The 26298-nt window shown below is 37.4% G+C and overlaps 1 protein-coding gene across 14 annotated transcripts in view; it reads right to left on the bottom strand.

Annotated features, from left to right (window-relative positions):
* EHBP1 (EH domain binding protein 1) overlaps nt 1-25787 on the bottom strand; it is a 559717-nt gene extending 533930 nt beyond the window's left edge. For 11 of the 14 annotated variants that reach the window (XM_077134345.1, XM_077134357.1, XM_077134354.1 and 8 more), the window contains exon 1: nt 25560-25787. The gene's annotated coding sequence lies outside the window, so the exon portion shown is untranslated. Of the gene's footprint in view, nt 1-17912; nt 18121-20078; nt 20165-25559 lie in introns of all 14 variants that reach the window. The other 3 variants (XM_077134347.1, XM_077134350.1, XM_077134348.1) reach the window with 3 other exon arrangements.
* Nucleotides 25788-26298: the final 511 nt, after the last annotated feature.

Below are 26298 nucleotides of genomic sequence, written 5' to 3'. Positions count from 1 at the left end.
TAATCTTAAAGGACTCCAGTAAGCAGCCCCACCTTGAATGGGTAGAGACACATCTCCATGGAAACCACCTAATCAAAAGTTACCACCCACAATTGGATGGGTCACATCTCCATGGAAATAATAAAAAAGATCCCACCAGCAATTTTGAATAAGGATTAAAGCACATGGTTTTTCTGGAATGCACAATAGTTTCAAACAAGCACATCCACCCTCTGAACCTCCAAAAGACATGTTCTTTCCATATACAAAATATATTAATACCACAATAATATCAGAAAGTCTTAAACCATTTCAGTTACAATACAAATAAAATGCAAAGTCAGAATCAGTACCAAGTCAGCTGAAGGCATGGTCTGTCCTACAGCAAAATTCTCCTCTGGCTCTGGACCTGTAAAACTCAGAATCTAAGTTATCTGCTGCTAACATACAAAAGAGGGACAGTCAGAGGATACATAAACACATTTCCATAGGGAGAAACTGGAAGGAACACAGGGGTCATTGGACCCAAAGAGTTCTGAAAACCTGCAGGGCAAACTCCATTATATTTCAAAGTCTGAGAGTCATTTATCCTCGGGGCTTTAAGAAGCAGCAGTTCGCCCCAAATGCAATCTTGGAGAACATTGGGGAGACCACCTTTTCCTTGGCTCCACTCTCTCCAAGCATCAGGGCAGTAAGCAGGCTCTCTGCCATCTTTGGGGCACACACTCAACCCTCTCAGAACAATGTGGTGACAGCAAGGCTCTCTCCAATCCCTAAGGAATGTGCTCCACCCTCTCCAAGGCCTGAAGTTGCACAACTCATCCAGATCATTGAGGTGGAAAGTCTACCCTCTGCCTTTGGGGCAAACTCACCCTTTCCAAGTGCATGGGTGGGTCCACTCTCCTGGTCTGAGGTTTCTTGGTTTCAGACCTTAGTTTCCATGGTTCTGCTTTTGAGTATATTTTGCCTCCAATTTGTCCCTTTTCTGTCCCTTTTAGTCAAGACTGGCAGTGGTAAATTTATACATCTCTCTCAACACGGTTGGTTTTCTATGCAGTATTCAGGAATCATAACTATCAGACAATATGACTTTCCACAGATCCCTTTTAGATAACTCCATCTCCAATCCTGGGTTGTCCTGTAATGGCTGACTGGTTCCATGCTTGGTTAAATCCTCACATGGTATACACTATTCTCTTGGATCTCCCTTTCTGGAAGCCCAGAATTTTCTGGTTTCTCTGTACCCAAGAGTTCAGTTCTCAGCTTATTTCTTTCCTGTCACATTTCACTATAAACTGCAAGGAGAAATCAGGCTGCACTTTCCACATTTAATTTGGAAATACTGCTAAATATCGAAGTTCATGGCTTTTAAAATTTGACTTCCATCCAAAACCAGTAGTCAACTTTGCTAAATTTTCTGCCACTTTAAAACAAGGATTGCCGTCCTTCCAGTTTGGAATAACGTGTTCATCATTTCTCTCTAAGACCTTATCAGAGGTATCTTTAAAGTCCGCATTCCTACCGACAGTCTTTTCAAAGCATTGTAGCCTTCTGTATCACACTCCTTTTCTAAAATTTTCCCCTTATCCATTTAAAAAGCTGTTCCAACATGTTTGGTATTTGCAAAATGCAGCAGCTCCCCACTTCTCCAGTACCAAAATCTGTTTTAATTTGTTAGGGATGTCGGAATGCAATAAGCCAGGGATGGAATAGCTTTTATAAAGGGAATTTACTGAGTTGCAAGTTTATAGTTCTAAAGCCATAGAAATGTCAAAACTAAGGCATCCAGGGAAAGATACTGTATTAGTCAGGGTTCTCTAGAGAAACAGAAGCAATAGAAGATATCTGTAAATATGAGATTTATAAAGGTGTCTCACGCAAACCATGGGAATGGAAGAGCCCAAAATCCACAGGGCAGGCTGCGAAGCTGGCACCTCAGATGAAGGATCTGAATGAACTCCACAGGGGAGGCTCACTGACTGAAGAAGCAGTGAAAAAGTCTCTCTTCTTTCTTAAATGCCTTCATCTGATTGAATTATCTCATTGTGGGAGACATGCCTTAGGTAACTGCAGATGTAATCAGCCACAGGTGCAATTGACTTACTGAGTGAGGTTTATACCAGCCTTCTGATTTATCCACCAGCCATGAAATACCCTTGCAGCAAAAGACAGGCCAGTCCTTGCCTGATCAGACATCTGGGCATAATCACTCAGCCAAGTTGACACCAGAACCTAACCATCTCAGATACCTTGACTCAAGAAAGGCCAATGAATCCAGAACACCTCTGTCAGCTGGGAAGACACGTGGCTGGTATCTGCTGGGGTCTTTGGCTTTTTGGTTCAAACACTTTCCCACAGACATTATCTTCATTCATCTCCAAAAGTCTCTGGCTGTGTGGGCTCTGAAACTTTCTCCAAAATGATTCCTGCTTAAAGTAAGCAACCCCACCTTGAATGGACGGAACCACCTCTCCACGGAAACCACCTAATCAAAAGGTACCACCCACATTTGGGTGGGTCTCATCCCCATGGAAACAATAAAAAAGATTCTACCCAACAATATTGAATGAGGATTAAAAAGCATGGCTGTTCTGGGGTATACAACAGTTTCAAACCAGCACAGTGGTCTGCACCATCCTCTCAGTCTCTTTCATCAAATTACTTGAGGTAATTTCATAATTGTAAAATTCCAGTTAACAAATGCTGTGTATGCCAAGGTAAATGCAATTGTCAGAGAAAATTTACACATTGCAAATAAGTAGACCAGTACTGAGATTAAAGCAAAAGTTTGAGTTGAAATTAGGAGCTCTTTCTGAGAAAATCTTTGCTCCCTTCAATAAATTCATCTCCTATAGAATAAGTAGGGGATTCTTGACCAAGGTTTATTGCTTATTTTGCATGAAACATTAGTAACCCTTGACAAATTATGAGTTGAGTAACCTTTGATTCATTTCTTCCATGTTTTCAATAATTTGAATAAATTTTGAGTAACCAGATATAGCATCCAGCCAGTGTTTTCCTTTGAGTATTTCCTGTATGACTATATTTAGTATGAGCAAGGTGAGATAATTAACATCTCCTGAAATAATAAGACTTGACAGGAAAGGCAAAGAGAAACTGTAGGAATTCACAGTCTTGGAGGGCAATGAATTACCCCTCCCCCCCCCGTGGTCTTAAATCAAAGCTCTTTCATTTCAAACAGTGCTAGGAAGAAATCAGGCAGAACCCCACTTAGAAGGGCAGTGGACATTGGCCAAGAGAAACCAGACCAGTTGCAGAAACTTGTCCTAGACGAGTAGAGTTGGAAAACAAACCCAGCTTTCAGAGAGCAGGACTAACTCATGCCCAGTTTGGGCATCTGCAGAGCTGAGCAAGGTGGAGAAAACTTCCACAGAAAGGGCAATATAATATGGCCAGCATATTACAGCCAGCAAGAGCTGTAATATAGTTCCAGATCTTCTCTCTTTTCACAGCCAGTCACCCAATTAGCAACTAGGTTTTACAGTGAACAGAACATATTCTGCTAAGCAAGAAGGACGTCATGAAAGCTGCTGGATATTTCTTCATATTCTGTTGCAACTTTAGGATGCTATTTTTAAGTATGCCCATTAATGTATTGTTGATCTCTTTCTCCAAGGAAAGAAATTCAAGTATTGAGCAAGAGTCAAACTTTTGTGCTATAGTTCAGTCTTCTAAAGAAATCTTGAATTCCTCAACATTAAAAGCATGATATTTTATTCCTGAAATAAGTTCAGTCTATTTTAGATACTGAATGTAGTACAGCGAAACATCCATTGAAAAAGTAACATGAAATTGTTATTTGACATTCAGTGCCCTATTTCTCATGTGTGAGGGTGCACAGGTGGTTCAGTGATAGAATGCTCGCCTTCCATGCGAGAGACCCAGGTTCAATTCCCAGACCATACACCACCACCCCCCAAAAAACTTGTGTGAGCACCCTTCACCTGATAACCAGCATACTTCAGTGTGGAAAAGCAGATTATTATACTTGTGCCAATTTCCTTACACAACATTTGCTTTAAAAGATGTATACTTAGCAGTCAGACTTTGATCATATTTAAAACATTCACTCTTTCCTTAAACAACCAAAGCAAGAAGAAGAGTCATATTGTTCACTGCTTAACTTCTTTTATTCTTGTAATTACACACTTCTTAGAAAGTCACAAATCTACCTTGTATCTATCTAGTTTGTTTGCCTCTTCTCCACTCTACATCATAGTTCGCAGGATAATAATTAGCAAAATCTTGCAGTCAGTTGGCAGCAATAAACTAAAAACCTCGTTGGCAGTGATAAACTAAAAAACTCGTTGAGTATTTCTCCCTATGTCATGCTGTAAAGTAAAATGTCTGCTACACTGCATACGTGATGGTAACTGCTCTTCAACATTGATTACCATGGATATTAGCAACACAATTCCTGGAAACGTCATTTGACAAACAATTTTGCCAACAGTTCATACTGCCTTCTTTTATTACTTCCTCTTAATAGATTATTAATTTGCAGCTGATTTTGCAAGCTTTAAGATAATAATATGACTTCTACCTAGTTTCTCTATGAGCTTAAGTTTGAATGATAGCTTTGTGGCTTTGATTTCCTTGATGACACCATTAATGAAAAATCAGCTCATTTTTAAACAAATATTTATTGAATAACCATTAGACTCACAGCATTGTGCTAGGTAATGGGAATGCAGATCTTCTAGAGCTTACATTCCTTATTATTAGAAATCATTATTTAGTGTTGGCTTTAGAAAATCTCAGTTGATGAGAGGTGATGGTGCTGTTTAGCAACAACAGAAAAACTAACTGAGAAAAGTGTTACAAAAGACAAATGCATGGGGGATAAACACCAATGGATCATCTACTCAATAAAATCAAATTTTCAGATATTTATTGTTGTGCTTCCAATTCACACCTTTCTTTTTTGTGGCTGCTTGTGCAAAGCCACATATAGATTTGTCACAGCATTTGCAGATTAATCATCTATATTTTCACTCCAGTCGTGTTCACAATTTAGGTTTATTTCTTTATTTGAATTGCAGTATTTACATTACTACTTTTATTTTAATTTTTATGCTTCACTGAACCACTTTAGAAACTTTGACCCATTTTTTTGAACTAGGGGTATATGGCAACACTACCAGAACTACAAAAATGCATAATTAACAAATGCCAAAATTGAAATTACGTTGTCTGACAGAGATGGTGGGTTAAATGTTAGTCAAGACAATTTGATAAATGCATGCTTTGTAGCTCACATGCAACTTTCAAGACTAATAATATTTAAAATGTGATGGGATTTTAAGAAACACATCTATCACATTCAATCTCCTTTTCAGTTCTTAAAATAACTTTAAAAAATAAAAACGGAAGTTTATTTTCACTGCCCTTTAGTCAGAAATATTTTATTTCTCTTCCTGGATGTCCTTAGAGTAAAATAATTATAAGTTGATTTTTATCTTCTATGTGTTCTATGATTTTAAAAAAGTAAAAATGCATATATGAGAGAAGAAAGACTCAAAGATAATATTCACATAACTTTATGTTAGGGTATAAGGATTTAGAGTGACGCTGTTTCCTTTTTTTATTCTTCTATAATGTTTTTATATAATTTTTACAATAAAAATTATTAAAACTGCAAAGTCATAGTTTTAAATTACAGATATTGTATAAGTCCTCATTATGCAATCTTTACAATGTTCTCTTACTACTTAAAAGTTTTCCATATATATTGTTTCTGGGTATAAATAAAATCTAATAGATAAAAATGCCCCAGAATAAATCCATTCTTAGTGCATTTATTATCTTCTAATTCTGGATCCTTTCTGTCTGTTGGCTCACTTTCGTTTGGGGAGTGAATGAAGACTCTTCTTTCACAAAACATTCCATTCATAGGAATATCTCATGTATAGCGCATCAGAAAAAAAAAGAGGATGAGAGGTTTTTTTTTTGAGGATGAGTTTTCATTAGCATTTTTTTTATGTTTAAATTATGCTACTCAGATTTAGGACCATGAATTTCAGGGTCCTGCTGGGCATTTTTCCCATCACCCTCTTGATTTCTGGCTCACATTTGGCTCCCTCTTATTTTCATGTGCCATATGGAAAATCCTGTTTTTGCTTCAGTGTCCGATGAAATGGTTCAAATAAGCAAATATTTATCAAGTACCTATTATGTGCAAGAAACTGTTGAATTTTAAAAAGTACATAAGCCATAATTGTAGACCTCAAGGGATTTAAACTTTGTTCAGAGGAAAATGTATAAATCATAAAAATGTAAGCTAAAATAAATGTACTATTTTATAAAATATTCAAGAAGCAATTTAAGGCAAAATTAAAAGAGAGGTAAGAAGCCCATTATGTCTTGTAGTCTGAGCAGACTCAATTCAGTTTTGATAAAGCACACAGAGCATAGGATGAAGCTGAAGTTGAGAGAACTGGGTTGCTGTTGCAGCTCTGCCACTTGCAAATATATGTATATAATCACAGATACATTGAGATGTGGTGAGAAATTAATGCAAATACACGCAAAAGCTTTGAAAAGTTTATTTTATAGAACCCATTCCAGTGAGGCCATGGAGTACTCCAGGCTTAATTTTCTTTCAAAGCTGGAAGCTGTGCTTTTCTGTTGTGTCTTTTACACAATAGAAATGTCATATTTCATTGAATATATGATATAATCAACTAAAAGATGCCCATTCTTCTTGTTACCACAAAGAAAGAAAATATGCTATTAAACATGCCATCAGTTGTGAGATGCACCCCAATATATATATATATTAAAATGTAAAACATATATACATCTTAGAATCAGTGAAATACAGTAGCTAACATATTCCAGACATTGTGTTAAATGTTTTACATGGATTAATTCACAACACCCCATAAGATAAATACCTATTTGTAAAAGATAAGGAAGCAGAGACACAAAGGGGTTAATTAATTGCCCAAGGTCATATGTCTAGTCCATGGTTGAACCTGGATATGAATTCTAGAGCCTACCTCTGTCCTCTATTGCCATAATACCTAATCTTAGATTTTTATTTTATTGGTTTATCTGAGAGCTATTGGGCAATTGCTCCCTTTAAGTATATGTAAAACTTCCTGTCAAATCAAAGTCTAGGTAGCAATAAGCCTTATGAAAAATAAACCAGTTAAATTATTGATATCCTTCCTCCCAGGAATTGTCATCTCTTATGCAATTTTTTTTTGCTTCTTTTCTTTTTCTGAGAAAGCCATTCATTGTTGTTTTGAGAAGCTATGGGTATCTTCTCAAATAGCACAGATATTCTTTTTCACCTGCGAATTATATTTTGCATTCTCTTTGTGTCTCTTTCAAGCCAATGTGTGAGCAGAAATTTGGTTGAATGCCAGAAATATTTAACAAATACTGGTGTATAGTAGTGTGCTAGGTACGGTGTGTATAAAAATGAATACAATATTCCCCCTGCTCTCAAAGAGTTCATAATCTGACATTGTAGGGAATCACTGCTACTTAAATGTGATCCAGTTAAGCGGCTTGTGGAAAGGGTAGGAGGGAGGAAGACCTCACATGGAGCACAGTGTTTAAACTGGACTTAAAGACAATTGGTTCACAAAAATATGAGGTGCACAGCTTATTGAGAGCTGAACCTTGGATTTCATGATGGAATGATGTTTACAGTTAACATTTCTCCTTAAATCCCTGTCAAGAACAAGCTAGGACTAACACTTATGAATTAGCTTACGTAGCTTATGAAATGTTCCAGAGACTAATATCTGTGTTCAAACAACAGAGCACATAATTTTTATTAATTTTTATGTGCAAATCTTCTGAGAGTTTTTGATGTGTTTGCTTTTTGATAAGGCTTGGAGAACTTTATTTGTTACACCCTCATCACAAATTGTATAACTACATATGATGTTTTCCTGCCTCATTTATATGAGGTCTAGCTATATATCCAAGCACAGTACCCATCAAAAAGCATGGTAGACACATAATGATTGTAATGGGCAATGCTATCTGTCAGGCATCCAATTCTTCTTCATCTGGGAACAGCCTCTCAATTTTCTTCCTGGGAAATACCTTCTCCACTATTGTCAGTCCATACTTCATGTAGTAGGTCTAGGGATGGGACCCAGGCTTGGTCAGTTAATATATTTCATAGTCCTGGCCACAGTGATAGAAACAGGGAATGGTACGTGATCCAAGTCAAGCCAAGCAAACACAATTCTGAACTTACTGTTAGAATTTTTAGGAAAGAGAAATTCTTTTTTTCTGAGACTGATAGCTATAAGAATGAGTATTGTGCTTCCAGGGACTTCCACTGGAACAAGTTCACCTGAGAAAGAATCTAAAACAGAGGAAGCCAAGAGATGAAGCAGAGAAAATGTTGCTACATTTGCTTCACCTATAAAATGGGAAAATAATACTTCGCTCTCTGGAGGCAAGGGCTGAAAGAGATAAGCTCTTAAGACACCTTCCAGCTCCACTTCTGTGATTTTTAAAATTTGTGCCCTTAATAAATGGGTACATTATACAAAATCTAAAAGAGACAGAGTTTCTTCAGAGTTGTTTCCATTCTGCTAATCTAGTTTTTGTTATCTTAAGGAAAAAGTGTTCCCTTCCTCCAGAGGTTCAATCTTTTCAGGTATGAATGCTGAATTTGTTTGAACCCCTTCAGAGAGACACCCATGATTCTCAACGGTTATAAAACATTCTCTAAAGGTTATGAGTATAGAAACAAATGTAAACTTACAACTACTCTAATGGATTTTTTAAAAATTAACTAAAGATGGATCATTGACCTTAATGTAATATCTAAAACTATAAAACTTTTAGAAGAATACATAAGAGTAAATCTTTGTGACTCTGGACTTGGCAATGGTTTCTTAAAAATGAACATATGCACAAGCAACAAAATAAAAAATAAATTATATTTCATTAAAATTTAAAACTCTTATGCTTAAAAGATACTATCAAGACAATGAAAGTCAACTCATAGATAGGAGAAAATATTTGTGAATCACATATCTGGATAAAGGACTTATATCTAGAATATATAAGGAACTATTACAGCTCAAGAGAAAAAAAAAAGACCAACCCTCGAATTTAAAAATTGGCAAAGGATTTGAATAGATATTTCTTCAAAGAAGAGATGCAAACAAGCAAAAGCACATGAAAAGATACTCAACATCATTTGCCATCCAAGGAATGGAAATCAAAATCACAATGCAATACCATTTCACTCCCACTAGAATGGCTAAAATAAAAGAGGACAGATAATAACAAGTATTGGAGAGAATGCAGAGAAATTGGAGCCCTCTTAGTTGGCTGGCGATATTGTAAAAAGGAGAAGGCACTTCGGTGAACAGTATGGCAGTTCCTCAAAATCTTAACCACAGAATTACCACAGAACTCAGAAATCCCACTCCCAGGTATATACCCAAGAGAAATGAAAATACATGTCCACAAAAAGTTTTGTATACAAATGTTCACATCAGCATTATTCATAATAGCTAAAGCGTGGAAACAGCTCCAATTCTAACAGCTGATGAATGGATAAACAAAATGTGGTTTATCCATACAACAGAATATTATTTGGCAATGAAGGAAATGAAGTACTGACACATGCCACAACATGAATGAACCTCAAAAACATGCTAAGTGAAAGAAGCCAGTTGCAAAATACCACATATTATATGATTCCATTTACATGAAATATCCAGAAAGGCAAATCCATAGGGACACAAAGTAAATTAGTGGTGGCCAGGAGTTAGGGAGAAAGTGGAAATGGGGAGTGGAGTTTCTTTTCGGAGTGATGAAAATGTTCTAAAATTAGATAGTGGTGATAGCTATGCAACTTTGTGAATATACTAAAGCCACTGAATTATACACTTTAAAAGGGTGGATTTTATGTTATGTGAATTATATTGCAACAAAGCTGAATTTACAAAAAAAAAAGAGTACAGAAAAAGGCCATTAACCAAAGACACTCTCCAGTCACTTTATTCTGCATTCATATCTAGCCACAAGTCACAAGACAAGTGAATATGCTAGAAAGTTCAGCAAAATATAATATCCTCACATAGAAATTAGATATGTAAAAGTACTCTACACTTGGAGTTAAGAAATCTGGGTGCTAGTTCTTCCTGGACCCCAACCAGCTAAGCAAACTGGAACAACACCATTCCATTCATTTGTTTGTAAAATTAAGGCACTGGGTTAAAGGATTTTCTATTGAAGGGAGAGTCTAGGATGGATGGAGGAGTTTGAAGTCAAAGATTGCTGGTTGCCTCTCAATACCCATTTTTCCCTTTCTACTCTAGCAAGAAGAATGCCAATTTTTAGCTGAGCCATTTCCACTCAGCTGAAAACCTCCTTACAGTTAGATGTAGCTATGTGCCTAAATTTGGCCAAGCCTTGTGTGTGACTTTCAGGAAGTATCTTCAAAGGAAGGAAGTTGGCTTTCCTCATCCCTTCATCCTATTGTCAGTGTATGGATGGATTGGTTAGAGCTCTAAATGTTTTCTTGGACCACAAGGATAACGGATGGCAGATGGCAAGCTGGAAGGAGCTTGGGTGGCTCACTAATTTGTGGAACCATTATACTTGTTCTGGACTGCCTATCACCAGACTTCTTTTATGTGAGACAGAAATAACCAGGTAAACCATAGTTATTTTGGTTTTCTGTCACAGATCAACATACCTAATGCTAAATGATACACTGCATTTATAAAGAGGAAAAAAACATTTTAGATTGGTTTGCAGAGAGAGTTTATTCTTCAAAAAAAGTTAAAGCCCTCTTTCTGGAAGGAACAACTATCTAAATTAACCTGAGAGCATGCAAGGGTTCCGGGTTTGATCTCCCAAAAGTTTGCCAACAATGACAAACACCTAGAACTGTACAAATCTGTCAGCACTGCACCTGCCTCCTCATACCGGCATTTTCATATCAGCTGAAATCAGCCAGAAAATTCTAAATACCGTGTGTTTCAAATTTGATTAATTAGTAGGCAAAAGGTAGGATCTTTCCTTTGAAATAAGTTCCAAAATAGGTTCTAGTGGAATTTTAATTTCTTTTTCAGTCTATCCAGTTTGCCAACCTCGCCCAAATTTGTATGGTTAGTTACACATTTGCTTGTGTGCATAGAACAGCCCCAGTGGGTGACAAAGTTTAAAAATCATACATTCCAGCAGCCAGAGGCCTATGTGGCTTTATAAGTGGCCAGTGTTTGTTCACAATCTTATTCAATTAGTGACTCTGCTGGAACAATTTTAGCTACTCTAAAAGAGGGACCCAGAGGCTGAGTCCACTAACCGCTATGCTGAAGGTGACTGTTTTAGCCAGACTGCTTTTACAATTACTAAAAGATACTAGAAAGATGTCCCAGTGTATCAATTTTTAGGCAGGTCTTCCTAAGATTTCAACTATTATGTACAATACCAATGTCATTAGAAAGCAGTTTATCTACATCAGTTCTACCATTCAAATAATAAAGACCAGATAATCCGGAGAAATTACTCCATATTTCACTGGCTATGGTAAAAAAAAAAGTCCATTGACTTTTTAGTAACAGCATCAAATGTTTTCTGTGTACACTTTGTTATTCTTCCATTAATGGCTAACACTTTGCTTTAAAAATAAGGACAAATGAATATTCAATAAAGCCATTTCACTGGGGAAACTAAGGATTTTCTATTAATGTAATCAAAATATAGCCTGAATGATGAATATACAACTATGCAATGTTATTGTGAGCCACTGATTGTATACTTTGGATGGACTGTATGGTGCATGAAGATATCTCAAAAAAATATTAAAAATATATGTGTAGCCTGAAGGTTTGGGCTCTTGTTAATGAAAATAGACACTTGTATTTTTTTTTAAAGTGTATCATTATTATTAGCAGAGACATTGTTTCAGGAAAATATACCAAAATAGATTCTGAACTATCCCTGTTGTCTTTTACTTCCAATACTTGATTTGTTCTCTATTGAGAAAAATTAATGCTATTTCTTATTTCCACAGCTCACTCAGGAGGTATTGAGACTTTGTGTTTCTACCAGTCAAGCTGACTTGACTTTTATTGCATTTAAGAGTTCTTTTTGATTAAAAAAAAAAAAAAAAAAGACCATGGATTAGAAAGTTCTTTTTTAAAAATTTAAATATTGGTGTTGGTTTAGTGATTGTTGAAAAATAATAGGCTTTAAGTGATTCCGACATACACAAATAATTTTGAGACTCCTGAATGAGTACTATGGAGCTTACTTTGATGCTTGGGGTTGGATTAAAACTGTCTTATTGATATTCACACCGGCACCTTCAATCAATCAAAGCCAGAATAATCATTCTGAAATTTGTGTCCAGTCCTTCATAAAAATGGGGGTTTATTGCACGATTTCCAGGTAGTTGAAAGATAGAAAAAATTGTTTATTTTGATTTGTCCCTTTCAGAAGTGTTTTGGTATTTCATGGTTTTTCTGTGATTAAGACTGAAAAAGAGAAAAGGTGAAGTGATGAAGAAAATAATGTGTCTAGCACATATAAAGTACTCAATAAATGCTGATTTCCTTATTTTCTTCCCCTTCAGAAGACAGCATATTGTATATAACCTTGCTGATTAAATTAACAAAGTATAAGGGAGGAGATGGTGTCGATAACCCATATCATCTGGAATATCCTATCTATAAGTCCAATAATAAATTACTTTCTTCAATGAGTCTCTCTCAAGCTAAAAAATCAGAGCCTAAAAGAGATAATCCTTTTTTTTTTCAACCATTATTGGATATATCACTTCACAGCTTTTGTAAGAGTCAAGTTCCAATGAGAAAGAGAGCTGAGGAATCTTTCCCAGATTCTTTTTTTTTTCTATGAAAATCCCTCTTTTCTTTCAAAAATAGGCACACCTAATATTCAGTGTACTTATTCACTCTGATAAAGAAGCCATCTATTAGCTTATTTCATTTTAAAAGTTCAGCAGTAATTACTTCGGAGCTGACTCACTCTTCCTTTTTCTTTGAATTGCCTCAACCCCAAACTTTATAAGGGAATACTAACTTGTCTCCTTGATCTTTCCATAGCTGGTCTGTGAAGATTCTGGAGCCCTTTAAGGAAGAATCCTTAAAGGAGTATCTTTTTTCTTTGAATTGGAACCCTTACAAACCTCACAGAACATGGTTGGCCTCTTGTATTTAGATTGGTGCATCAATACAAACAAGAAGAAAATCGGGGAAGATAAGTTCATTGAGAAATTAATATGCCATGCCACGAATGTATTTGTATTGAATATATTCTAGTTTGCTAGCTGCCAGAATGCAATACACCAGAAATGGAATGGTTTTAAAAAGGGGAATTTAATAAGTTGCTAGTTTAAAGTTCTAAAGCCGAGAAAATGTCTCAATTAAAGCAAGTCTATAGAAATGGCCAATCTAAGGCATCCTGGGAAAGATACCTTGGTCCAAGAAGGCCAGTGAAGCTCAGGGTTTCTCTCTTAAGTGGAAGGGCACATGGCGAGCACAGTCAGATTTCTCTCTCATCTGGAAAGGCACATGGTGAACGCAGTCAGGGTTCCTCTCTCATCTGGAAGGACACATGGTGAAGACGGCATCATCTGCTAGCTTCTTCTCTCCTGGCTTCCTGGCTCATGAAGCTCCCCGGGAGGCATTTTCCTTCTTCATCTCCAAAGGTCACTGGCTTGTGGACTCTCTGCTTCGTGGTGCTGCAGCATTCTCTGCTCTCTCCGAATCTCCCATTCTCCAAAATGTTTCCTCTTTTATAGGACTCCAGTAAGCCAATCAAGACCCACCCAAATGGGTGGAGACATGTCGTTACCTAATCCAGTTTAGCAACCACCCTTGACTAAATCACATCATCCAGGGAAATAATCTGATTACAGTTTCAAACATACAGTATTGAATAGGGATTATTGTACCTTTATGAAATGGGATTTTGATAAAACATGGCTTTTCTAGGGGTCATACATCCTTTCAAACCAGCACAGGAAATTAGGCAAAAAAAAAATAGGGGCTACTTGGAATTCATAAATATCCTGCACTTCCACACAAAGAGAAGCCCACATATATCACTGCCTGAATGTATGAGCTTCACTGTACAGGGCCTTTGTTAATACAGTTAATACAGGACCTCTGCTAGCACAACTAGGATGTCCTACGTCCACTTTGTACTGCTAGAAGTCAGCACATAGGACAACTGGGAAATGGCAAAACAGCTTCTGAACTTATTTCCAATCTTTGAAACAGGGAAGACTTCCCCACCCCCATCAACAGGAGGATTGTTTTGGGGTTTGAAGAAGAAAGGCATATTTCAATACATTTTGTAAAGAGGGGTGACCACAAAAAGTATGCTTAGAACTAGAAAGGATCTTAGAAAATATTTCATTGAATTCCCCCATTTAAGAATAAAAGAAAAGAGACCCATAGAGGATTAATGTTTGCTTCAGGTGAAAAAAACTAGAAGGCAGGAGATCAGGTAAAGTGGAAAGAGCATGGATGTCATGGTCAACACTGGATTTGAATCCAGCTCTTCTATAGTTATTAGTTATATGGTTTGGTTTCCTCACATGTAAAGCAGGGATAATAAGACTCGACTTCTGGAGTTGTTGTAAAGTATAAATGATAGAATTTATGTAAATGTCCTAAAACACTACATGGTACATATTAGGTACTTCACAAATACTGTTGGTGCAGGAACTAAGCCTTTTATATTCATCACACCATTAATACAACTGTCCAAAAATAATCAAACACTTGTTTAAAATGAGATTCCAAATAAAATAAATTGCGCGCAGTATAATGTTTTTTTAAAAAAAACATTTCACCACACATCAATAAAAGCAATACCCAGTTCTTTTTCAATGAAGTTAAACGTTCCACTTTTTCTCAGTGGTTTTAGCTGTTTTCAGCTACATGCAGCTCAGCACAAAGAGATGACACAAGGGACTTTTTATCTGCAATGCAGAGAACAATACGGAGATAATTTACATTGGAATTTGCCGTTAGCTCCATATGGCATGTATTCATCATTTAACAGGTTCAGCGCCCTATCTTTAAAGCTTTGGCGATCTGGGTAGAAATTGTACTTATTTATGCTTGGCTGGGCTGAAAAATCTAGGGAGAGGAAGAGGTAAAGGGAACTGCCACTCCCTGAAAAACTTAGTCCTGGAGTTAGGAGTCTAGGATTAATGCTGATTAGTCCAAGAATACCTGCCTCCGTCCTAAAGAGTAGCAAAAACACAGATGACATGAAGTATATTATTTATGGGCTGCAATCATGCATGTTATTCCTGCCTGTCCCAAAACAGACTTGAAATGTGGTTAAAGGCAGGGCTGTCTTCCTTTTGTTCAACACAAAGCTTCACTCACACTGGGCAAGTGGGCGTTTACAGCAAAGTGTTATCATGATGTGTTATTACTCGGTTTGTGTGAGCAACTGGAGAAGTTGCTTTCAAAAGTCACATTAGGAATTAACCAACCCTCTTCCCATTCCTCTCCCTCAGGGAGTGCGGGTGGAGAGAGAGAAGTACTGTATCATCTTGTCCCTGTTGAGAGTAAAGTGACAAAGTGTTCCCTCTCCTGTTGGAGAGTCAAAGAATCAGTCCCTTTATATAAAAGATGTTTTGATTTTCCTCCAGGTTTTTTTTTTTCTTCTTCTTCTTTTTTGCTTTAAAAGATTGTATAAACCTTTCAAGCTGGAAGAATCTGGTCTTTTATTTTTCAGTCATTATTATGATGTCAGTGATGGGAAAGAGGGAATTCCAAAGCCTAACGCCCTCTTCCCTACCAGAAGTCATAGTATTAAGCATTTTTATAGCTCTAGAATTCTAACGCTGGTGCAAAGGGTACAACTACTTATGATTGCTGAAATATTAGGACAGATTATAGATTTTTTTTCTTTTATTTTTTCCTTCTTTCTTTTTCTATGGGACTTCTTTTTGGAAAAGAAGGTTGGAAGATAGGAACATGATTTTCCTTTTAAACCAGATGGGCTTTAATGATTTCTTTATCATTAAGAAATACAACTACTTGTTAACAGCATATCCACATCTGATTTGACAACGGTGGGCAAAAAGGGCTACCCCCAAGGAGCTGGTATGCCAGTGCCTTTTCCGTGTGCTTAAAATCATATCAACAGAAGTATAACTAATAAAGCATCAATGGCAGAGAGAGTTCAAATAGAGTCGAGAGGCTACTCTGGAGGTTGCTCTTATGCAAGCTTCAGTTAGACCTTGCTACCTATCATAACCTGCCAAACCCCAACCAGGTCCAATCCTAAAGAGCACCTAAGGCAATATGTAAGATTCTACAAGGGTTCCATGCACTAGCGTAATTGTCCAGAAACCTACAACCTTCAACGGGTCCCTGGTCCAGATAAGTCCTGAAACCTAGAGGGCCCAGCCTCTCCAGAACATCAGATAGTTCCATCTCCCTACCCCATATTAGTGACAGACCTTTCCAATATGAAAAAGTTAGAATGGCCATAGCCCAAACACCCCTAAAGTGCAGGATAGAAAGATCAAAGGTAATGATGGAGTTATACAGAGAAAAGAGGATTTAACAAATGAATATGATTGCTGAATCATTTAATTGACATCTCTTTTAGTCACCAGTATCTTAGAGCAGCTAGAAGTAAAACCTGAAATTGTGAAATCATAGCCCATATGAACTCTGAAATATGTTCTACAACTAATTGTGGTCTCTGTTTTGAAGCGTATATTGCTTTTTTGTATATATGTCATTTTTCACAAAAAGAACAGAAAAAAGTTGATTGTACTGAAATATATATATTTAAGCCTTCTAGCCTCCTATATTCTGGAGCAGCTAGAAGGAAAAATCTGAGAGGATCATGTGGTAGCCCATAACAAACTCTGGGATCTGGCCTGTAACTTCTTGTTGAGGAGAGCTATGAAATCTATTGATTTTTTTACTTCTTTGCTTTGTTTATATGTTATATTATACAATAAAGAAGTTTTTAAAAAATCATATCAATAGCTCCTAAAACTCAATGGCTCATTTCAGGCCCTCAGAGAACTCCAGTCCTTCTCTTGTCTTTCCCACTGTAGCTTTTTTCCTCCTTGACTGAAGAATCCAATTTGTTAAGAAGCTTTAAAAGGATTTACCTATCCACCCACTTCCAAAATGGAGCAGAAGCAATGTTCTACTAACTCTCCCTCTTTCCAGGGAGGTATTCCCTCCCAGGCCCTCAATGAGGAATCTACCCTAGGTTTTAATACTTTTTTTTTGTCAATTTTTTTTTGGGGGGGAGGGGGGTACATGGTCATGGGAATTGAACCCGGGTCTCCCACATGGAAGGTGAGCATTCTACCACTGAACCACCAGTTTTAATACTTTTTGTACTCTCCCTTTCCTATCCATTGCTGCAAGAAGGATAAGTTTCCAGGATCACTGCTTGGCTATCATAGTTGCTCTTCTGAGGGCTTCTCTGTCAATGATACAGCAACAAGGCCACTGACACTTGCACCTGAGTATCTATGCAAATCAACGTACTCTCACAGAGTTTCCTTTGTTACCTAAAATGACACTACTGGATAATAAGTTCCAGTGTATGTGCATTTATACCTATTAAGGCCAATATGAGAACATCAGATCTTCTTGTGCCAACTATACCTGCCACATATTCTTGGACTAAAAGCCAAACAGACCTGCTATTTTAGAGCTGCTCCATCCCCATCCATGGTGGACCTGAAGCATCTGTTCATAAAAAAGCCAACTCAGGACCTCCAACTGCCTACCTTTATAAGCTGTAGTAGTTTCCCAACCATCCATGACATTGCCCCATTGCTTGAAGTTTTGTTCAAGGGAAACAGACATCTGTTGTTTTTTTCTGCCCAACATTCATTCCCCCATCCCTTCCCTAGTTTTCCCATTTTCTGTCCATGTGTTTTAGGTGCTTACCTTATTTACCCATCTCTAGGCCTCCACCAACAGTTAAAGGAAGTACATATGACCCAAACCAAGTCAATGGAACCCACTTCTGGGTCTTCTGCAGGAACTCCTGGGAAAGAGGTGCTCTTTCTTTTTATTGGACTTGGAGTTGGGAGAATGTAAGTCTGGAACTTCTGGGGGCCACCAGGTGGAGGGAAACTCCTAAGACAAGGCCAAGCTGAGAGATATAGAGAGATGGAGAGGGGAAATTATTGCCTTGACATCATCTGAGTCCTTGGGTCCAGCCAAATCTGAACTTTTCAGTTATGGAAGCCAATAAATTCCCTTTACATAAACCAATTTGAAATATTTTTTTCTGGCATTTGCAATTGAAAACATTTTAATATACCATTGTTTCTTTTGATCTTCTTCCTGTCTTTTATTTTTTGCTTATTGGATAATTGTCATTTTTGTTCTTCTGTGTTCAATTTATGCTCTAACTTCCCTTATAACTGTGTTGGGTGTTTCATTTTGATATCAATGAATAAGGTGTTCAGTGCTGTTGCTAATCTTGTTCTTCCACTTGGAGAATTTATAGTTAGTTATTGATGAAATTGTTACGACAAGCACAGACATGTTTTGTTCTAAAGTCAGGCAGCATAGCTGCCTAGAAGGTCAAGAGAACATCATAACTCGTGATAGGCCTGTGACCTAGTTAAGAGCGTGAAACCATGCTGGTACCATCTGTCAGTCAGATTCCTAAAGGTCAGGATGGTCGTCCTGGTTTATTTCTAAACTTTGTCAATCAGTTTATCACATGCTATATGCAAAATAGAATCCAATAATATCTTATTCCAGGTTGAACATAAGATTTTCTTAGTACAAGTTAGTACGTAACTTTGGTTTTGTAGCTGCTATAAAAACAACCCTTCACAGATGGATACAATGAACAAAAAAAACAAACAAACAGTGGAAAATAAGGCTATTAATAAGATACTGAAAAATCTGCTTCTTAGCAATTTCCAAGCAAGGGAGAAGGACAACAATCATCACCTAGACAACGTCCCACCCCCACTGACAGGGAGGAACACACACTTTTTATGACACATCCCACTAAAGAACCAAAATGTCTTAGAATTGGAGGGACCTCTGCTGTTATAGAGTTTGAGTTCACTCAGAATGCATACATGCCCTCCACATTGCTCCTAAATGGCAATCAGCTTCCTTCTTCATGTCAAGATAGCTCCAGGAATTAGACGTCTCTTCTTAAAGAAAAACTCTTATTTATGGAAACTATTCCCTTATGTTGTGCCATGGTCTCCCTTCCTATAAACCTGGAGCATTGAAATTTTATTTAAGGGAACTTTTATAAATCCAACAACTTCATTTTGTCCCCAATGCTCTCCTTTCTAGTAACAAAAGAAAATCTAATCATCCCCTGCATAGTGATCCTTTCTGAAAGCATTTGTGTTCTTCCAATCACATTTTTTTCTATGGGATAAATATGTTCAGGTACTTCATTCCCTCCTTATCCTAGCCTGTTCTCTGAGATACTACCCTAATTCCTTGCCCTCTAATTCCCCCTTAGGATATGATACAGTCTCACCTCATATCCTACTACCATTCACCTTTTTTTTTTTTTTTTTTTTTTTTTAGTATTTTACTCTCATAATTGTTCTAGCCTCCCAGGACAATAGGGTTGGCTATAAAAGTATAAAAGGCCTATCAAAATTTCTGACAAAGCCAGATTTTCTACAAATAAATTTGTCAAGCTTCAGATGTCAAGCCTGTCAGTACTATACAATTGTGTGACTGGAAGGAAATTTAGTAGTTACTTAGACTACTGCCTCATTTCAGTGATGCTATCTTACATGTATTGTGTTATTGTATTCTTACTTTATAAATATTTTCATACATATTATCTTATTTGAAATTCTCAGTCAGCCTAGGAAGAAAAATAGGGCAATGTGTTATTTGCCCCACTTTGCAGATGAGGCTAAGTAACTCCCAAAGTTTATAATAGTTAATGGGAGAGGTAGGATACAAGTCCCAAGTCTCTTGACTTCCAGACTACTGTTTCACTATAGCTGTTATCCTTCATCAATAAATAGCCTCACATTCCCCAGGGCAACACTGATTCATGAGCAGTTCTCAGAAAGGATAGAGGTTTAGGACCTGCCACATTTCTCCTGTTACCTCTGGTCCATACCCGGAATAACTCAGATCTGCTTATTAGAGTCCAATGCTCTCTCTCCAGATTCCAAGTCTCAATCCTCTTCCTTCTGTTTTTAAGTAAATCCAGTAGTGAAATCAGCAAACACAGTGGCAGTATTGGAAGCACTAATAATTTTCAAAGGCCTGCCTCCCCTCCTCTTGGCCCTGACATTCCACAATTCATTGTTGGGAATCAGGCATGAAGTTTGCCAAGTGTTGCAAGAAAGGGAAAAATTAGTTTGAACTTATAAACTAAAAGAGAATAATGATGGAGGAGGAAAATTTGACTATTACTCTGTGGGTCTTACCATGTAGAATCTGGAACTTACTCTACTCCCTTCCCCCTTTGCCTCTAGTGTAATTTGCTTACCTTCAGATACAATAACGGGGAGAAAAAAGAAAGTGTGGAGCAGTGTCTGGAGTGTGGGTGAAGCCAAGGAGCCTTGAAAATGAGAGGGGAGGAATTCTGTATCTACTTAGGCACAGAATCGTTTGGGACAGGCTTTTTACAGGGGTAAATCTTCACGTAGGAATAAAACTTTTCTTTCCCATCTGATGCTCTCTCCCTAACCCAGTAAAAGTTCAAAAAGAAGAGACATGCTGGAAAAAGTTTTCCTTTTAGATTCTTCCACCTTCATTGATTAAAAGTTTTAATAGGAAGGACCAATCCCTCACTTGGATATCAGCATTTGGGGAGAAAAGTTTTCTTAAGTTTTTCTACTTGAGTTTTTATCAGGATAGCGGAAGACTGTGTTTGGGCTGGCAGGGGCAGATTTAATATGACACTCAGTGTGCTCTGGACAAATCCTCAGGTGACATGTGACTTGTCCTCTCACCTTGTGTCTACCAAGCTGAATATGTAGCTCAGGACTTGGCTGTAGTATTAACTTCAGTGAATAGTGTTGACACAATACATTTTGCTGGTAGTAGTTTGGGGTTTAGCCATGAAACCAAGTTGGACATAATTTAATGATCCAGATCTTTGTGTAGATAAGTGACCAACACCACTTTATATTTTTTTGAAATGCTTTTATAATGTGATTTTAGACTTTGTACTCAGAAAATTTTAAAGTCTTTTATTGACTGCTGAAATTTTTTTTTAATATTTTTTTCAATATTAAAGGAGCATGTGGTTTACTAAGATCCCTAGATTAGATATGGACTACCTACTTGGACCTCAGGACAAGATACTGGAATGTTAGCAAAGCCAAACATGGGGGAAAATATAAAATATAGATAGAAAAACAAAGGTAAAATAAGGGGAAATGTGGATACTAGAGTAATTAAATTAGTCAGGGAGTGACAAAGTCCCAAGGTTTATTAGGTACATGGATCAATGATATAAAACTGGAGTGGGGGAAGGAAATAAGGAAAAACCTCTTGACTCAGATTTCTGGAGAATTTCTGGTATTGTCATGCTCTTCATGCTTAGATGTATTGTAAAAACAGTAGAATCTTAAACTTCTAGATTCCTGAAGTGACTAAGAGGTATGATATTGATGTTATTGTTCATCAGTTTTCCATTATTTGGGGATAGATTAAACCAGTTTGAATTTTTGTGGGAGTCAAATAAAAAAGGGACACCATTTGCCTAGGCTTTGGTATCAGAAGATGGGACTTGGAGACCAGGTTACCTTCCTAACTGAGCTGCTTCTAAGGTTTAGTGTTCTCTGTATTAAAGTGAGTCTAATAATGGCTATGTTGGAACTCACATAAGCTAAAGTATCTGAATAAAATTTATAAACTCTAAGGTGCTAATTACTATTTTTATCATTCTCCAGTGCTGGTCCCAGGTGACAAAACAAAAGGGGAAACAAAACAACATACCCGACTCTATCTTGGGGGAAAAAAAATGGGAGTGAATATGTTTTTACTATATTTCTACCTTCTTACTTCACTGAAATCTTTGAAAAGCTGTGCCCTGCAGTTAATATGGCTTTATCCTTTGAAGACATCTGTATTTGATGCCCCTAGGCCTTTAAGGTCATTTTATGAACTGAGAAAAGCAATTGCTGTTGTAGACTTGTCTACCCCATAACTTAAAGGAGCAAGTTACAGATCCTGGCTGTAGCCCTTGGGAATTTAAATTCCATGTCCACAGGTGGGGGATCATGTTTTTTGTTTTTGATTTTGGCCAGTTTTAAAAAGCATTTTGAAGCAATGTGGTTTCTGCTTGCTCTTTCAACAGAACTGCAAAACAAACATGACAGATCCCATGTGGGAATTTCCCAACCACACAATCCCATGGGATTGTGGCTGATGTGTCAGAGACATGGGCTAACCCTAAGCTCCAGTCACACCAAATAAAGTCATTCAGGGTAAATCAAATAAAGGTAACCATTGGCCACTTTTATGAATTCTGGAAGGAATATGGCAACTTAGTTGACAAAATGTTAAGTATAGCACAATATCAGTTCTTCTCTCTCAATTGTTGCTAGGCAAGAAATCAATATGAGTAAATTTTAAGAACCAAACTAAAAATTATTTTACATGTGGCTGCAATGATATCTTACTATTTGGTAAGGTTTACTCGAAGGCAACTTAATGGATTAGGACACATACAATGATTAACCATGGTGTAAAGCTTATAATAAAGTATTCACAAAATTATATTCTGGGATAGATTTATAACTGTGCTTTTAAAAAAGGGTAACTCTGGTTTGGCCACTTTGTTTAATGGGCTTTCAATTCTTAATAACCAGATGCTTTTCTCTCACCTGAATTCAAACCCAAAGATTCTCAGGATAAGACATCATTCCATGGGCTCTTTCCTTTTGGTTGGGCTTTCTGCAGTATTGGAAGGCTTTTCTGGGTGGCATTTCAAGGAATAGGAGAAAAATCCCATTTCTACCTTTTTCTTCCCATGTTCTGACTTTGCCATAAATGTAAGCATGTTATTGGACTTTTCTCTAGGTTTCAAGATTGCCTCAATGCCTTTTCAACAATGCCCTTAAGAACACTCAGATATTTTCTCTGGCTGGGGGCAGGATGTGCTACTGTCAATATAACTATGAAAAAAGCTAGAGTACCTTAAGGGTCTTATCTTGAACAGGTGGGCACTTTCAAATAATTTACTAAAAGATATCTGTGCTGGTTTGAAACTGTTGTGTATCCCAGAAAAGACATGTCCTTTAATCCTCATTCAATATTGTTGAGTGAGATCTTTTTTATTGTTTCCATGGAGATGTGACCCTTCCAATTGTGAGTGGTAACTTTTGATTAGATGGTTTCCATGGAGATATGTCTCCACCCATTCAGGGTGGAGTCACTTACTGGAGCCCATTAAGAGGGAAGCATTTTGGGAAAAGCTTTAGAGCCCCCAGTGCCAACAGAGTCCACCTAATCAGAGACCTTTGGAGATGGAGAAGGAAAATGCCCCCAGGGGAGCCTTATGAAATGAGGAGAGAAAACTAGCAGATGTTGCCATGTGCTCTCCCAACTGAGAGAGAAACCCTGAACTTAATATTGGCTCTTTCTTTGGAGTTGAGGTATCTTTTTCTGTATGCCTTAGTTTGAACATTTTCACAGCCTTAGAACTGTAAACTTGCAACTTAATAAATTCCCTTTTTCTCAGCTCATTCTAGGGTTTTTTCTCCATCCCTTGATGCTGAGTCTCAGCTCATTCCAGGATCTGAGAATTAACATCAAGGGATTGAGAGAACCTTCTCGACCAAAAGGGGGAAGAGTGAAATGAGACTAAGTGTCAATGGCTGAGAGATTCCAAACAGAGTTGAGAGGTTATCTTGGAGGTTATTCTTACGCATTAAGTAGATATCACCTTGTTGTTCAAGATGTAGTGGAGAGGCTGGAGGGAATTGCCTGAAAATGTAGAGCTATGTTCCAGTAGCCACGTTTCTTGATGATGATTGAACAATGATATAGCTTTCACAGTGTGACTCTGTGAATGTGAAAACCTTGTGTCTGATGCTCCTTTTATCTACCATATCAACAATAGAGTAGAACATATGGAATAAAAATAAATAATAGGGGGAACAAATGTTAAAATAAATTTAGTTTGAAATGCTAGTGGTAAATGAAAGCGAGGGGTAAAGGGTATGGTATGTATAACTTTTTCTTCTCTATTATCATTTTATTTCTTTTTCTGTTGTCTTTTTATTTCTTTTTCCAAATTGAGGCAAATGTTCTAAGAAATGATGAATATGCAACTATGTGATGATATTAAGAATTACTGATCATATATGTAGAATGGAATGATATCTTATTGTTTTGTTTGTTGTTATTTTTTTAATTAATAAAAAATAAAAAATAAATAAAATAAATTCCCTTTTTAAAAGCTATTCCATTTCTCATACAGTGCATTCCAGCAGCTCTTACAAACTAAAACAATGTCCTTTAAAGTTAGGCAAATTGCATAAAGGATCTTCTTCCTGGACAGATGCAATTCACGTTAAGCTTCATAGTCAGTGAAGCATGGCTGGATTTAGCCTGCATCTGCCCTTGGCAAGGCACCTCTGCACAGTGCAGAAACCAGGCAACCCTACAGGGGACCCTGGGGGACAAGTTCACTTGTAACTGCCCCTTCCCCATTCATGCCTAAGGCTGTAGGCACCTGAAAAGACACTGCAGTCATCATTTCTTCAGCACAAGGAATGTCCTCTAGTTTCTGCCTCCCCAGGTTCCTACAAATGTTCACTTTCTTCTGGTTTCAGTAGTTCTTTCCATCCTACTGAAATAAACCCAAGTTCTCCCTCTCTTCTCAGTCATCCTCAAACTTTTTTGACTGAGGCCCTCCTAGGTAGGGCAAAACACTCTAAAACTCACATACTCCAGCCTTTCCTGCTTTTCAAAGAATTTCCTGATAGAAACAAAATGTTGCATTGCAAACACATTTTGTGTGGATTATGTGAATATCTGCTTTGGCAATATTGGTATAGAAAACTTTTCTGTGTACTGCAATACAAGAAAACTTTTAAGCCAACATTTTGTTGACCTAGATAGACATCACTATCCCACTGTAGAGTTAATCAAACAATCTATTGCAAATAAAATAAATGACCATGGAAGTACTTGAAGAATAATTTATAATTAAAGAACAAGGAGCATAGACATTGACATCCACAACCCACTCAAGATAGCACTGATACTAATGACAAAAGAAACTTCTTGAAAATTGAGGATATTTCAATAATCCGCCCATGCATGCTGAGAGTGGGAGCTTTGCAAATATTGGCAAGCATTGCCTAGCAGCCAGGTGAGTACCTCAGTTAAGTCTTCAGTAAACTCTAGTTATGTGCTATATTTTTTGTTTATGAACATCAAATATTTCTAACCCTTAATGGCAGCAGTATATTAGTAAGGAGCCCTTGGCCACACACACAATGAAAACCTAGGACATAAAATGCCATTTGCTAGTAAGAGTGAAATAAAAGACTTGTATTTTGGGATCAGTTGGTGGAACATCAGGAGGATGTTCATGGCCAACCAGTCGGTTATAGATCATACCTTGAAAATCACTGGGTTGGGTTGGCTTTCTGCTTGGCTTCTCGAGATGTTGGGTCACTTTTCATTTGTCACACTTTGTCACTGAAGGGACATCCTGATCTTGTGCTCTAGCCAGGTTGCCATACTTCTTTAGTCTGGACCTCCAAATCCCCAATCCCTTCCTTGTCTGGAAGGGAGGATCAGAACATCACCCACTAACTGGAAAGACTCCCCGTCACCACCCTGCAGCATCTGTGATGCCATAATGGGGGGCCTAGCATGACACAGGTGGAGGAAAGTCAGAGGACCTGGTTAGAGGCCACCTCTGCCTTGCCAGCTGTCTGACACAGGCAAGTTGTGTCAGTTCTCTTTTCAGATTTCTCCTCTATGAAATGGAAATACTAATATCAACCTCATAGTTTTCTTATGAAGGTCAAATGATATAATGTTAGTGATAAGGCACTGTAAAATATAAATTCATTCATAAAGTAATAGGTGTTATGTTGCAGAAAGATAATGTTCGCACAAATATCTGCACTGTTCTATTTATACATTACAACTGACATTAAAATTGCTGTGATGTAGGGCAGTGTAATGGTGCTCTGTGGCAGAATTCTCACCTACCATGCCAGAGACTTGGGTTTGATTCCTAGGGCCTGCCCATGCCAAAAAAAAAAAAAAATTGCTGTGATGTGAAAGAATGACAAATACAAACTGTTAGCTTCATGGTCAAATGCCAGGACCCCACAGACCCCAGAGT

The sequence above is a fragment of the Tamandua tetradactyla genome, chromosome 17 (assembly GCF_023851605.1).
Source record: "Tamandua tetradactyla isolate mTamTet1 chromosome 17, mTamTet1.pri, whole genome shotgun sequence".
NCBI lineage: Eukaryota > Metazoa > Chordata > Mammalia > Pilosa > Myrmecophagidae > Tamandua > Tamandua tetradactyla.
The sequence above is the reverse complement of the archived record's forward strand: the minus strand, read 5'-3'. Positions and strand labels throughout refer to the sequence as shown.